This window comes from Notothenia rossii, assembly GCF_949606895.1.
Source record: "Notothenia rossii genome assembly, chromosome: 8".
NCBI classification, from domain to species: domain Eukaryota; kingdom Metazoa; phylum Chordata; class Actinopteri; order Perciformes; family Nototheniidae; genus Notothenia; species Notothenia rossii.
In genome coordinates, this window is record NC_136906.1 from 27,838,945 (window position 1) to 27,854,844 (window position 15,900).

The 15,900-nt window shown below is 40.8% G+C and overlaps 1 long non-coding RNA gene across 2 annotated transcripts in view; it reads left to right on the plus strand.

Moving 5' to 3' along the window:
- Positions 1-7,880: 7,880 nt before the first annotated feature.
- Positions 7,881-15,900, plus strand: part of LOC307017280 — a 9,474-nt gene continuing 1,454 nt past the window's right edge. The window contains exons 1-4 of one of the 2 annotated variants that reach the window (XR_013802110.1): positions 7,881-8,220; positions 9,507-9,625; positions 10,100-10,231; positions 13,406-13,616. This is a non-coding gene — a long non-coding RNA (uncharacterized lncRNA). Of the gene's footprint in view, positions 8,221-9,083; positions 9,202-9,506; positions 9,626-10,099; positions 10,232-13,405; positions 13,617-15,900 lie in introns of those variants that run through there. The other variant, XR_013802111.1, reaches the window with a different exon arrangement.

The window sequence follows — 15,900 nt, forward strand, 5'->3', positions numbered from 1 at the left end:
AAGGGACCCAACAACTTCACAGACTTGGCCAGATGTGTCAGAAGATGTACATTTGAGATCATGGCAGCATCCCCGAATAGTGCTTGAAATCTTATTACAAATTCTAACAGCATCTCATCAGCTTTGTTGACCTCCTCAAAACTAACTTCCTCTTGCAAAAGCAGGTAGATTGCTGAAACAAGAAGGCAAAGATGGTTTGTGTATTTCACATCTATGAGTCCTTCTAGACATGGCAAACTATAGAACAACAACCATGACCTCCACTCTGATGTTTTCCAGAACTTGAAATCTGAGATGGCCCTGGGAAGTCGAGTGATAAGGTGTGGTGGTTTGATATTTTGGAGTCTCTCATTCAATACTCTTAATGTACTTGGGTCGCCAATGTAATATGGCTCATCTGCGCTCTCAAGTAGAAGAGCTGCATGCTGCCTTGCCACACCCAACAAGACAGCATGCATGTAATCAGGGACAAAGTCCCACACAATGTCAAAGCAAGGCATATTAATCAAAGGAGATGGCCCTTTTATTCCCCTCACGTTTTTCTGTAGGATGAGAGCTTCCTCCATGTCATTTAACATGCTCTCAGCATCCCTGTCAGGGTAATCTGAATCTGTGACAGTGTATTTTACTTGTCTATTTACAAGTGTGACTGGGTAGAGGCAGAAACCACAGCCAAAATAACCGTTGAACTGTGTAGAGTTCTGCATTGTTGGTCTTGCATTGGAATCAACACAGCAACAACTTTGCTGATGAAAACGTTCCCATCCTTTCTCCATGACACTCCCTTGGTCGCAAGTACTTTTGCTTGATCTACAAAAGGCTTGAGAAAAACATGCATCTGAGGCTCTGTTGGTCCAAACCACAACCCAGCCAACATCACGTGTTTGAACCTAGTGTTTGGTGGCAGCTCATTGAGGTGAAGGTGAATGGGCCAGATGGAAAATTTGGAGGACTTGTAAAGAGATTGAACGTGTATGACAGGTTGTTAGGATCTGATAAAATTTCACCTGGTGCTGACAGTGCTTTGTACAGGTCACCGTCATAAATGTATGATATAATGTTTTCTGCTTTGCTTGGCCTGTCCACCCTGTAGCTCAATTTCCTCTGTAGCTCTGGATTTTGCAGAATGTATTGAATCTGGGGGGCTATTGGGATACTGATAAAAAACCTCCCATTGTTAAGGGTGGTTGGGTCAACTGGTGAATTACATCCTGAACACTGTGTGACACCTCTTTTTGACTTCCCAAATTGGCTTTACAGGCCTTACACTACAAATGAAAGTCGACTTTATCCATGTTATTTTGAAACACTTTGTTAAAGGCATACTTTGACCCTGGTACAACATCTTGCCCAAACAAGTGATTGATAAGTTTAAGCAAATCATCAAGCGCAGATCCAGTTATTTGATGCCTTGCATTATAGGTCATGATCATCAGTAATGCCTCAGCCCTTGATGTTGTACCTGTGGCCACCAGAGGTCTGTCCTTGTCCCCATTTACACCATTTCCAAATGGATCATTTGAACAGTCCATGTTGATATCTTCCTGTAACTCTGAATCTTCTTCTGCTGACATGCTCTCTTGCAATGTGTCTACATCATCATCTGATGAAGTCAAAGCCTAGCAAGAAAAGCGACACATTAAACACTATTTTGACAACTTTCATAACATTTTCATACAACGTTAATTCATGTTTCTTCCTTAATCATGGATCCACTATGCTGACTATTTACTTTGAAACTATTTCTGAAGTTGGTGGTTTAAAGGATACATCTGTTGATCTTCTATATTTTTATTTTGTCAACAAATCTTATGTGCGGAGCCAAACCAACAATGAATTGATCCCACTTACAAGTATTGTGTGTGTACCCAAAGCCTGATATATTTTATTCCTCTGTACTGTAGACCTCCGTTGCTTCCCAAAAGCTATTACAAAATGTCATTGAGACACACCTCTGCACTGGGTGACATGTTCCTTCACCCAGAAGGCAATGGCTAATATTGGAACAGCTTTAGAGAAATAAACCTCAGTAGAGCAGTTCCTTGTATATCATACCTTGGTGACCTTCCAGGTGGCATTTATCTCTCACATGTCACAGTAATTTCCAAGTAGTCCCATTATAATCAAAAGATTTCATTCTGAAAATGTACCTAATTTGCAAGATGTCTGTCAATTTGCAATGATATATCTGTCATGTCCAGATATATCTGTCACATGTTGTAAGTAATCTGAGTGGGCCTCGTCCTTGTAAAGGAGATGACATGTACATTAGTACGTTTAATAGGACATGAAATATTCAAATATAACATTTGAGAATGTCAGTGTTGTAGTACTCAAGTCCAGGACTCAGACCCATGACTCGACTCGATTATTGACTGCATTCAGACTCAGAAGTTGAAGACTTGAACTTGGTAATTGATAAAGACGTGTTTTTTTTCAAAATTTAGCACAAGATATTAGATATTTTAATTAGAAAGACACCGATCGATTGACCACCGATCTAAAAAGGCCGGTTTTCAGCTGATCGGCTAACAGTGACTGGCAGATCTGTCTCACATATCAGATTTTTGGCCGGTGAAATGTTCCGCCCATAGCCACACTATCGTTCACGTCACGCATACAGCGTTAGCTGCAGCATATAGACAGTGTAGCCACACATAGTGATTCGACTACAAAAATTGAGAATGTACCTCAATGACAGTATGCTGACTTTCATGTGCAGTCTGATCTCCCACTTGTGACACTTCATCTGAAGAGACCTCGTGTTCCTTTTGAAAAAACTATCGTTAGTATATTAGACTGATCAGCTTACTTTCATAAAGTATAAACCATGATAAGGCGGAAGTAATGTATGGACACAGAGTTGACAATGTTGTAGGGCTGCAACTATCATTTTCATTATCGACTAATCTGTTGATCATTGTCTTGATAAAGTGAATAGTTGTTTGGTCCATAAAATGTCAGAAAGTGTGAAAAATGTTGAGCACTGTTTCCGAAAATCCAAGATGACGTCCTCAAATGTCTTATCTTCTCCTGACTAAGAGACCTCATCCCAAATATATTGAGTTTACTGTCATAGAGTACTAAAGAAACCAGAAAATATTCACATTTGAGAAGCTGGAATCAGAGTATTTGGATTTTGAATTTTTTAAAGAAATTATTCAAAATTATAAATCAATTATCAAAATTGTTTTCTATGAATGTAATAGTTGGCAACTGGACAACTGCAGCCCTATTATTCTGTTTGTATACCATGTTTCATTTGCCAAAAGTTATAAATAATATAATTCATATATTTGTATTAAATATTTTGGACTCTAGTAGCTAGTTAAATTGCAAAACTTGAAATTAAAGTGCTGACTGTCTGGGCAGTGCTCAACATGCTACTAAGATAACATTGTTCAGTCTGAAATGTTGCATTAAGTCAATTAACTTCATTTCATTTGCGCCAAATATACATAATACACACCCTACAGCCAACTAAAAAGTACTTTTCTAGTCAGAAAATACAGGTAATTCAACTGTTATTTACTTCAGCTGCAGGCCACCTTCTCTCATGTCCACTTTCTTCTCTTGAATGTAATGAATCATCTGAGTCGGCCTCATCCTTATCAAGAGATGAAATACACTTAAAGGAAAGCAATGTGTAACACATACAAGACAACTTCCACTAATTGCAACTGAATAACCATGCAAAACCATGGTGGTAGTACTTTGAGAGTACATACTTCGATCCCAAGTTGCAGACTCTCATTGTCTGAAGAGACCTGATTCTTTTAGAGAAATTTGATATACGTTTAAAGTATTCAAGTTCAGATACACTTTAAGTAGGTAAGTACAGGAAAAATTAATTCAAAAATATTTACCTCAATCGCATGTTGCCATCTCTCATTGTCACTTTCGTCACTATCATGTATCAAATGATCTGCTGGCGTCTCATCCTTGTTATAAGACATGACAAACACATTACACAAATCATGGCATCACATACTTTATATCGCTCATTAAAGAGCATATATCTTACCAATATATTCATTGGTAAATATAACAACTCAAAAATGACATTAGATGGAGGATCAGGATAAAATGAAAAACAATTATGCCATATGTACACTGAGGATACATACCTCAGTTATTGTCTCGTGTTGAAAAATTCTTCTCAGTGTAGATCTTGGTATTTCTGAGCTACTGCAAGGCTCCAGGTAATCTTTGTATATTCGTGTTGACATCTAAACAGTAAAATAATGTTGCATGAACATCATCTTCAAATCTTCAAAATCCTTCTACATTTGGCCTTCTAATCTAAAATGTACGATATCATGTGTAAAGGAACATTCAAATTGTGGTGTCTCTTATCATCTGGATCATGAAGTGCTCACTGATTGGATGTCAGTGATAACACCATCTGATCTGATTGACAAAAATCCCACAAAATTATGTTTGAAGACAGAAATCAGGAAGCAACATGGTAAGATTACAGCACCAGTCAGGTATGTATTGTCAGTGCAGTAAATGTTATAACGTTAGGTTTGTATTTTTGCCTCTTAATATTGTTTATTTATTTAACCAATTGTACTCTCCATAAACCCATAACTTATAGACCTTTAAAAAAACATCAACATTAATGCATTAACAGCAGTATGTCCACTATTCATATGTACAAACGTTTGGGATGAAGCCCATATAAGTGTATCTAGTATCCTATCAACGATAGATCTCGCGAGAATGTGTATAAATATATATAGATACATTTTCATAACAAAACAATGGGGTTGCTAAGCCGTTGCTAAGCCGTTGCTAGGCCAATTGTTGGAGTTGCTATGGCAACTGCCCCTGGAGACAGCGGCGCGAAAACAAGATTAGACATTAGAGATGTTTGCGTATGTTAAATACACTGACGGCTACAAAGCAGTTGTCCCAATTTCTTTCATAAAACATTTTGATTTAAAAACCTACCAAAGAGATATTCTTTATTAAATTCTTTGGGAAAACAAATACTTCAATGGTCAGGTTCTCCTAGTGAAAGGTAAGTGACATAATAACTATTTCTTTTCTGAACAAGCTAACGTTGGCTTAATTAAATGACTAGCCAATGTACTTGTATGCTAATAAGATTGTAGGTAATTAAGATAGCTATCAAGTTAACACAGACGCTTAACATTTACTACATTTTCACTCACCTTTTAACAGAAACCCGAGAAGAGATTGAGGAGTCAACTGTGAATCCTCAAAAAAGGATAACGGCCCGTCTACACTACAGGCATCGAAAAATGCTTTCAACGCTTCGCCCATTCACTTGAATGGGGTGACGTAGAAGATTTTTAATCTTCGCCGAACTGCATTGTGGGGAGCATGGCATGGCTTTGCAAGCATCACGAGAATCTATCGGCATCAAAAGTTGAACAATGTTCAACTTTTGAGGCTCGATGCTTGGCATCAGCCAATCAAATCCCGTTTATGCAAATCCCGCCAGTGCAAGCGCAGCCAATCAAACCGCGTGCAAGCTGGAAGAGCCAGACCGCAGTTCATTTCCTCATATTCCAAACGAGATATTATGGTAGCAAATCACCCGGTTCTTTAAGACCAGAACTATTTACCGGGATACAAACCGGAGAAACCAGGCATGGAGGGAGGTGGCAGAGACAGCGGGTTAAACTGGTAGGTTTTTCGCCTGTTTGGAGAGTTTATATCCAGTTTACTTCGTTTTAACATTGCTATTGCTTTGTATGTCGGGGGCGGGAGATTCATGTGATTGGTTGTTGGTCGCGTTGCTCGCAAAAAATCGCCAAGCTTCAGACACGCCCAGCTTCAAGATTTTTTGATGCCTGTAGTGTAGACGGGCCGTTACTGTACGTCTACACTACAGGCATCAAAAAATGCTTTCAACGCTTCGCCCATTCACTTGAATGGGGTGACGTAGAAGATTGTTAATCTTCGCCGAACTGCATTGTGGGGAGCATGGCATGGCTTTGCAAGCATCACGAGCATCTATCGGCATCAAAAGTTGAACAATGTTCAACTTTTGAGGCTCGATGCTTGGCATCAGCCAATCAAATTCCGTTCATGCAAATCCCGCCAGTGCAAGCGCAGCCAATCAAACCGCGTGCAAGCTGGGAGAGCCAGACCGCAGTTCATTTCCTCATATTCCAAACGAGATATTACGGTAGCAAATCACCCGGTTCTTTACGACCGGAACTATTTACCGGGATACAAACCGGAGAAACCAGGCATGGAGGGAGGTGGCAGAGACAGTGGGTGAAACTGATAGTTTTTTCGCCTGTTTGGAGAGTTTGTATCCAGTTTACTTTGTTTTAACATTGCTATTGCTTTGTATGTCGGGGGCGGGAGATTCATGTGATTGGATGCTCGCAAAAAATCGCCAAGCTTCAGACACGCCCAGCTTCAAGATTTTTTCATGCCTGTAGTGTAGACGGGCCGTTAGAGTCCCCAAGATCCATCACGAAGAAGGCGTTATGGAGGAGAACAATGAAGGGACATCCGCCGAAAAAGATGGCTTAAAAAACAAGACGGTATGTATTAGGAATTAAGTGACTAAATAAGAAACAAAGAAGACCTTTGACCAGCTCTTTTATAATTTTGTTCGGAAGATTTAAACTTTAACACAGATTGACTGGCGGAAAACTCTACATAGACATATCCCTCTCGGATAATAAACAGAATGGCAACCATGACAACCATGCGCGGGAAATCTTCTTTGCTGCTTTTGTGGCAGACTACAGCGTCACTTACAGGCCTGGCATATGTACTGCAGCTTTTCTAGCCGTTATATGGCGCTGGTTGGAGCTAAACGGTGTGTCAATGTGTGGGACGCGGAACACATGATAAAAATGCTGTGCAGTCCCACACAAAGCGGGACACCTGGTCACCCTACACAAGAGGTTTCTCAATACTCAAATTTCCCCTCCTCGACTCCTATCCTCGACTCCTCTCCTCGAGACTTGGTGCCGCCCACAGGAGATGCGAGCGGAGGACTGAGGAGGGGAACCGAGGAGAGAGGAGTAGAAGCAGCAGGCGGTTAGATAAATGAGAACTCCTCTCCTCTGAGCGGTCATTTTAAAGAGACGTCCATAAATGATGACAGGAGGCACAGCAGCCCTCTGTCTGATGGACAGATGTGTTCATGACAACTTATATATATTTACTTTTAATTAATTGACAGTGTGGTATAATGAGACAATAACAGGCTACAGATGCGGACATATACACACACACATATATTTATATAAATATATAGAATTTCAGAATCAAACAAGTATGAGAGCACTCTCATAATAACGTAACACAATCAGAGACTGGATATATCCCCCCCCCCCCCCCCCCCCCTCTCTGGTCGCTGAAATGGGGAATGGAAATTACGGGCCAAAAGCTGTACAAGTATTAAAAGTAAGCATAGGACACCAAACCAACTGAGTCCCGTCTGTCCGCCGCATCTACGCACTGTACAACAAACATCTACACACTGTACCACCATAATTGCCAACCCTCCCGATTTTCGCAGGAGACTCCCGACCCGAAGATTTCACTGCCCTCTCCCGGTTTCCTCCCGGGTTCGTATTTCTCCCGCATTCCCCCCCCCCGGTTTTGAAATGCTCCCGATTTCTGAGGTCTCAAACACCTACACACTGTACCACACACACCTACTGCTCCTAAAGCATAATCAGGCTACAGCCATTGTGTATTTTATTATGTGAATCACTAAATGGTCATAGAAAAATATCGACTCTTTATTTGTAGATATCTACTAAACTACAGCATACAAATACAGAAAGTAATGTAGTAGGCCTGTTATACTGAGTGATATATATTGTACACACTGCTCTGCTTTCTGCACAGACCTCACAGCTGTTCTCACTGTAAACATCGCGTTGCAATGAAAGCAGTTACTAATATAATATCCAAGGGATGCATGCAGAGCTGTCATTGGCTGAGATAAGTCCGGCCGTGCGTCACGCCTCCACCGTTCCCGGAAATGCATCCGTGGAGGAGCCGTGGAGGACCCATCAGTGTCTCCTCGGTTAGAGCTCCTCCAGAAAGCTTCTTTGATGCTCGATGCCCGGTCCTCGAAGTGCATTTAGAGAAATTAGATGTCCTTCAAAAATGGCGCGCTGAAATTCATCTCCGGGTCACTACCGGAGGAACGAGGAGTCGAGGAGACGAAGAGGGGAAATTTGAGTATTGAGAAACCTCTATAGACACACAGTGCTGACACACACACACACACACACACACACACACACACACACACACACACACACACACACACACACACACACACACACACACACACACACACACACACACACACACACACACACACACACACACACTTCAAATCAAGTTGCATAAATGCTTGAGTTACGTTTTATTATAATTACTGTGAAATGTATTATGTTTTTGTCATTATTACAACAAATACACACTTGCAACTGATAACACTGGCAATGATTTTATATTTATTAGACTATTAAAAAAAAGAAAGAAGAAAATCCCTCCATCCATCCATCCATCTTCTCCCGCTTATCCGTGGTCGGGTCGCGGAGGTAGCAGTTCCAGCAGAGAGCCCCAAACTTTCTTTTCCCTGGCCACATCAACCAGCTCTGACTGGGGGATCCCAAGGCGCTCCCAGGCCAGAGAAGAGATATAATCCCTCCATCTGGTTCTAGGTCTACCCCTCGGTCTCTTCCCAGCTGGACGTGCCTGGAACACCTCCCTAGGGAGGCGCCCAGGTGGCATCCTAACTAGGTGCCCGAACCACCTCAACTGGCTCCTTTCGACGCGAAGGAGGAGCGGTTCAACTCCGAGTCCCTCCCGGATGACCGAACTTCTCACCTTATCCCTAAGGGAGACACCAGCCACCCTGCGGAGAAAACCCATCTCGGCCGCTTGTACCCGCAATCTCGTTCTTTCGGTCATGACCCATCCTTCATGACCATAGGTGAGGGTAGGAACGAAAATGGCCCGGTAGACAGAGAGCTTCAAATCCCTGAAAAACAAAAATCCACTCTACACCATCGAGAAAAGGAGAAAGAGGTAGGAGACACTGCCAGACAGCTTCTCTGACAGTGATGATGATGGAGGTGTTGTGCCCCAAAAGATTTGTGATGAAATGAAAATGAAATATAACCAACTGCAAAGAAAGCATCAGGCTCTAACACAAGACCTGGACCAATGCAAGCAAAAGTAAGAAATTGTGAAAAAATTACAAAAAGAAAAGATGATTATATTTATAGCACAATTTATATTTATATTATTTATTCATAACACGTTTACATCACAGTCTTGCATCTGAGATAATATTGGTGGCATATTGGGTTTAATGACATAAAATCATGTTTTTTTAATACAGTTCTTTAAAAGTTGTGAACATTTACCTATGTGTTTTTTAAATATCAGTTTTAGGGTAACACTAAACTTCAGATAGAATTGGTAGGATGCTAAAAGGTTGTTACTGCTAATTTTCATTTTTTCTTCATTTTATAATAAAGATCCACAGAATTGGAGAATAGTAAGAGTGAGCTGGAACAGGAGGTGGTCACATACAGAGAGGCAAACCTGACTTTGCAAAACAATATTGATAAACTGCTTAAAGAGGTCTTTTCTCAAAGTGAGTACAATTGTTTTTACTAATTATTATTACAGAAAGATTATTTAAGCATAATGGTACTTTTTGTTCAATTTAGCTTATCTAACTGTGTATTTTTATTAGAATACTCATCAGCTACTTCAAAAAAAGACACAAACAGACAAGATCTGCAGTCTACTGAAATGTGTTGCTGTAAACAATTAGTCCATCAGGATGGGCCCACATATAAACTCACACACATTGAAATTCCCTTACTGTTAATTTCACTAAGGGAGGGGAGCAATACTCACTTATGGACTGTCTCTCCATTTGTCATTCATCCACTATTTTATTCTGGTGTGTAATAAGTGTTACAGTCTCACAAGGCTGCTATCATTGCAACACTTTTTACTTGTGTTAATCATACTGTAGGTATCCAGTGTGATATTAATTAATACTATTTTTGAACCCTTTCTGCTACCCCTTCTTTGTTACCATCAACATTCTGTGGAGAAGGATCTGTGACCTCTCGAACCTGTGAGCCAGCCATTCCACCACTGACACCACCAGGGCAAAACACCACTTCAGAGAGGGAGCCCGATCAGCCGATCCATTGCCTAAGGCATATGGAAAAAAAAGGATGGGAAGGTACACCTTTTTTCCATAGGTTCTTGTTCTGCTCGATCCCAAATTGGTGTCTAAATCAGTAATGTGCATGTCAACACTTGTGTGTTAGTCCTTAGGCATGGCATACATTTGTGACCATTTTGGCAAGTTATTGGAATAACAGACAAGTTATAAACTGAGCTCTATGGGGGTCTTTAACGCGTGTCGCACAGCACGCTCACAGACATAGATTGCGCAATAATGCATTGCACACCATGGAGGTGCAGTGCAGGCATATTGTCATTCAAGAGATGCATAGTTCTTTTCAATCAATCAATCAATCAATCAATCAATGTTTATTTATATAGCCCAATATCACAAATGTTACATTTGTCTCAGTGGACTTCACAGTTTGTACAGAATATCAGTATGACAATACGACACCCTCTGTCCTTAGACCCTCACATCGTACAAGGAAAAACTTCCAGAGAAAACCCCACAGTTTAAAGGGAAAAATGGGAGAAACCTCAGGGAGAGCAACAGAGGAGGGATCCCTCTCCCAGGACGGACAGACGTGCAATAGATGCCGTGTGTAAATTGAAAAGATAATACATTTGCAACATAGGTAGTCCAAATGTTTTGAAATGCATGTGTGTATAATAAGAAGATGAATCCACGAGGATATCCATCCAGGACTTATGATCCAGGACCGCAGCCACGACTCAAGATCCAGGACTCGCAATCCATGACACAGGACCGCAGGATCATCCATGACTCCGGATCCCGGCGTATATAGACACCAAAAAGAAAGAAATTTGGGGAAGCTGGGTTAATCGGAACATGAGAGTACACAGGTATAGACAGAGAGAAGGAAGAAGTAAGATGTCCCCCGACAAACTAAGCCTATATCAGCAAAACTAGGGGCTGAATCTAATCAGCCCTAACTATAAGCTTTATCAAAAAGGAAGGTCTTAAGCGCACTCTTAAAAACGGATAGGGTGTCTGCCGTCCGAACACAAACTGGAAGCTGATTCCACAAAAGTGGAGCTTGATAAGAAAAGGCTCTGGCTCCCATTGTACTTTTAGAGACTCTAGGAACAACCAACAACCCTGCATTCTTGGAACGCAATGCCCTAGTAGGACAATAGGGTATAATGAGTTCTTTAAGGTAAGATGGCGCCTGCCCATTAAGGGCTTTGTAGGCGAGAAGAAGAATTTTAAATTCTATCCTGTGTTCTATAGGGAGCCAGTGTAAGGCAGCCAGAACAGGAGTAATGTGGTCCCTTTTCCTAACTCTGGTTAGTACACGAGCTGCAGCATTTTGAATCAGCTGAAGCGACTTGACTGACTTCTTGGTACACCCTGATAATAAGGAGTTACAATAATCCAGCCTTGAAGTAACAAATGCATGGACTAGTTTCTCTGCATCGTTTTGAGGCAAGATATGCCTGATTTTTGCAATGTTACGTAGATGGAAGTAGGCGGTCCTTGAAATGGATTTTATGTGGGTGTTAAAGGATAAATCCTGATCAAATATAACACCAAGATTCCTTACAGTCTCACTGGAGGCCAAATTAATGCCATCCATAGTTAATATATCTTTAGATAATTTGTTTCGTAGATTCTTCGGGCCAAGTACAATAACTTCAGTTTTGGTCGTGTTTAACATAAAAAAATTTAAGGTCATCCACGTTTTTAAGTCCTTGAGGCAGTCTTGAATTTTATTTAGATGATTAATTTCATCAGGCTTGATTGATAAATATAGTTGAGTATCATCCGCATAACAATGAAAGTTTACAGAATGATTCCTTATAATATTGCCTAACGGAAGCATATATAGGGTGAACAAAATAGGTCCAAGCACTGAGCCCTGTGGCACTCCATGGCTAACTTTGGTTTGCATGGAAGATTCATCGTTGACACGTACAAACTGAGAGCGTTCAGATAGATAAGACCTAAACCAGCCTAAAGCAGTTCCCTGTATGCCAACTAAGTGCTCTAGTCTTTGCAATAGGATATCATGGTCGATAGTATCAAATGCAGCACTAAGATCGAGCAAGACAAGAATAGAGACAAGTCCCTTGTCAGAGGCTATTAGAATGTCATTTGTGACTTTAACCAGAGCTGTCTCTGTGCTATGTTGTGTTCTAAAGCCAGAATGAAAATCTTCAAATAAATCATAGTTTCTTAAGTAATCACACAGCTGTTTTGCGACTGCTTTCTCAAGAATTTTTGAGAGGAACGGAAGATTAGAAATAGGTCTATAGTTGGCTAAAACCTCTGGATCGAGGTTGTGCTTTTTAAGAAGCGGTTTTATCACTGCTACTTTGAATGATTTTGGAACATAGCCTGATAATAAAGACATATTCATAATATTTAATAAAGAAGTGCTAATTAATGGAAAAACTTCTTTTAACAGCTTAGTTGGAATCGGGTCTAAGATACACGTTGATGGTTTAGAAGAGAGAATCATTGAATTTAATTGTTCAAGGTTTATGGCTGAAAAGCATTCTAGTTTACTATCTAGTGTAATATTATTAGAACTTACGTTTCCGGGAGCTGTTGATAACACTATACTGGTCAAAGGCAAGAGGCAATTCTTTTGGAAAACATGTTTTTCTTTTAGCCTATTTACCTCGTTAACGTAAATAATACTCATTACATTGACACAGGCATTATTTGTGATTAAAATAATGGTTGTTGGTAGGCCTAATTTATTAGCGACCCCCACAGATCTATGATTTCACTATGTCCGTGGGAGCTCAGACCCCTCCTTATGGGAGCTCAGCTCCCATGGCTCCCACATAACTCGAACCCTGTCTACACCCAGGGGCGGACTGGCCATCCGGACGTTCGGGACAAATCCCGATGGGCCGTTACTGAAGTGGGCCGGTCGGACGATGTGGGCCGGTCGTACCGAAATGGGCCGGTAGTCCCAGTCCGCCCCTGTCTACACCCCTATGCACTGCCATTTCCCCACGTAAACATAACAGTCTGCAATGAAACGGTTGTGTCCTGTGTGCTCCACTTCCTACTTGGCGAACCGTTGACTTGATCGTGCACGCAAGATACTTTTTGATGACACGGCCTTTAGAGGCTCCGCAATTGTCATACAGCTAGAGGCAATAACATAACATTGGCTTGACTGATGCAATTACTAAATAAGTTGCAAAATTGTTTGCAATATATAATGTGTAAATATATTGCTTTTTTCAGATCCACATTGGAACAGACATTTGGCTGCGAGAAGAGGTGTGGAGAAAAATTGATTCCACAACAAAGGACTCGCTCTTTGTGAAGGAGTTGGCTGTAGCCATATGGGGTACAGCAGAGTTAATGGGAAGAAGTGTGTCTGGAAAGGAATGCCCGAGCAAAACGACCGAAGCAAAGCCTCCCTTAACCCCATGCAAGCTTGGGACCCTAAAAGGTATGTGGCACATCTCCCTACACTGAATTTCATCTTAAACTAACAAATTAAATTAAAAACATTCAAGACAGACAGGTGATGAAGACTTTTGTAATGTAATTGATAGCTCCGCTCGCCCGTTAGAGCCTGTCATCTTCCAAAAGTCAAGCAGCTTATTACAACCCACAGACACGTTTTAAAGTTTTCAAAAGTGGTCGAGTAGGTTTTAACAATCTGCTGTTCAGGCGGATCATAAGCTATGGGATTAGTTTTGTTTCATAAAGATAAAGCAACACTTTCCTCCATTGATTTTCATATCAAATTAGCATGTTAATAAAATAAGCTATCATGGCTTATACTTGCATATCCAAACAGAATCATGAAAGCATGTTGGTAGAGTCAGGCACACAAGTCCATTTGAGTGTGTGCGCCGGTGTCTGAACTCTGAACGCTCACTCACTGCTAGCTATGTAGCTAACTGTCCCTGCTATTAGGCTACTAGCTTGCATTTTTATGGATCTAAAGTTAACAAAACCTAACTTTCATAACACAGCCTTTCTTTACTTCTCACTTAACTAAAACAATAAAGAAACAGACGTATAGTACAGCACAAACAACACAAATGATCAATACTTACATATATTTTCACTTGTAGTATTATAATAATTGAAATGCTGGTTCTTCTGGGGGTCTTCTGTCCACGCTTAGCTACCGCACCGCAGCTGCCTGCATTGTACAATCACTGGAGGACTGGGCTGTCACTCAAAAACTGAGTAGCCAATGGGGACGCACCCCTGAAAGTCCCGCCTACCTGGGACGTTTGTGTCAGAATAGAGAGGCGAAGTCACGCCCATCTACTTCCGGTCCATGGGACCTTATTTCGGAAAAAGTATGTATTGAAGTCAATGGAGAGAGAAAACGTATCCTTCGATCCCGTTTTAATTGTGCCATGAATTACACATATGATGTCTGTCAATCTTAAAAAATCCTTTCCATGTAAAAAAAGTCACAGTTTGTCTTAAAACTGTTGAAATAACAACTATCCCGGAGAAGCTGAAAAAACGATAAGAGTAGTGGTATTTCACCGTCGGCCGAAGCCTCCCACTTATTCTACACCTCTCATGTCTCTTCACAGTGCCAGACTAGAGTCAAGCTCAACAGGGTCTTCTTTCCCCGCTGATTCTGCCAAGCCCGTTCCCTTGGCTGTGGTTTCGCTAGATAGTAAGTAGGGACAGTGGGAATCTCGTTCATCCATTCATGCGCGTCACTAATTAGATGACGAGGCATTTGGCTACCTTAAAAAAATACGCAACTAGAAAGAATACAAATCCCAGAATCCCAGTCCCACATGCTGGCTCTCACGGAACCGACTAACTCCCCTTGTGTGTATGTACAGCTCTCAACAGGCCCAGACTTGGAGTGATTTTCACCTCTTTTAATACTTTCCGCCTCATTCTGAAAGAAAGAAGTGAAATGTGCCAACGTAACGGCCGTCTTGGTGTGTGGTGCGAGACGGGAGATGTAGTTCATTGAGCGGTTTCACACACAAAAAAGTGTTACTTCACAGTTTTACGACACATTTTTATTTTTTTGACTTGCAAAATTATCTTTTAAATTGACAAACATCATATGTGTAATTCGTGGCACAATTCAAACGGGATCGAAAGATAATCTTTCTCTCCCCATTGACTTCAATACATACTTTTTCCGAAATAAGGTCCCATGGAGGTCCCCGGAACGGGAGGGACTTCGCCTCTATTGAAAAACAAAAAGTGAGGGAGCGCAAATGAGAAAGCTGCAGCAAGAGCAAAAGTCTGATCATTGAGAAAGAAGCAAAGAGAACTGCAAACAAAAAGATATGTTAAAACAAAGAAAAAAGAGTTATAGTTTACATGATTACACAAATGATTTGTTTGTAAATTATAGTTTTATTTTTGAAATTAAATGTATTTTGCTTTTTTTTCTCTTAAACTCTTAGTTCTGCTTGATTCGGAGAAAGTGTTGCTTTATCTTTATGAAACAAAACTAATCCCATAATAATCATGGGACCTTTGAGGACAGTCTGCTTCCTAAACGAAAAAATCCTAAATTGTAGGATAGTTTGGCATTTATAATGCTTTTTGATTACATTTCTAGTGGGAAGTGTTTATTTTACTTTCAGAATCTACGTCCAGTGGATGTGTCTATACAGTATGACAGTTATTACGAAAATGATTTCAAGTCTCGGCGAACAATTAATATCTAAGGTCGTTACAAGGGACGCAGCTCCCGCTGCTCCGGACACAGGGAGGGAGAACTTTACACC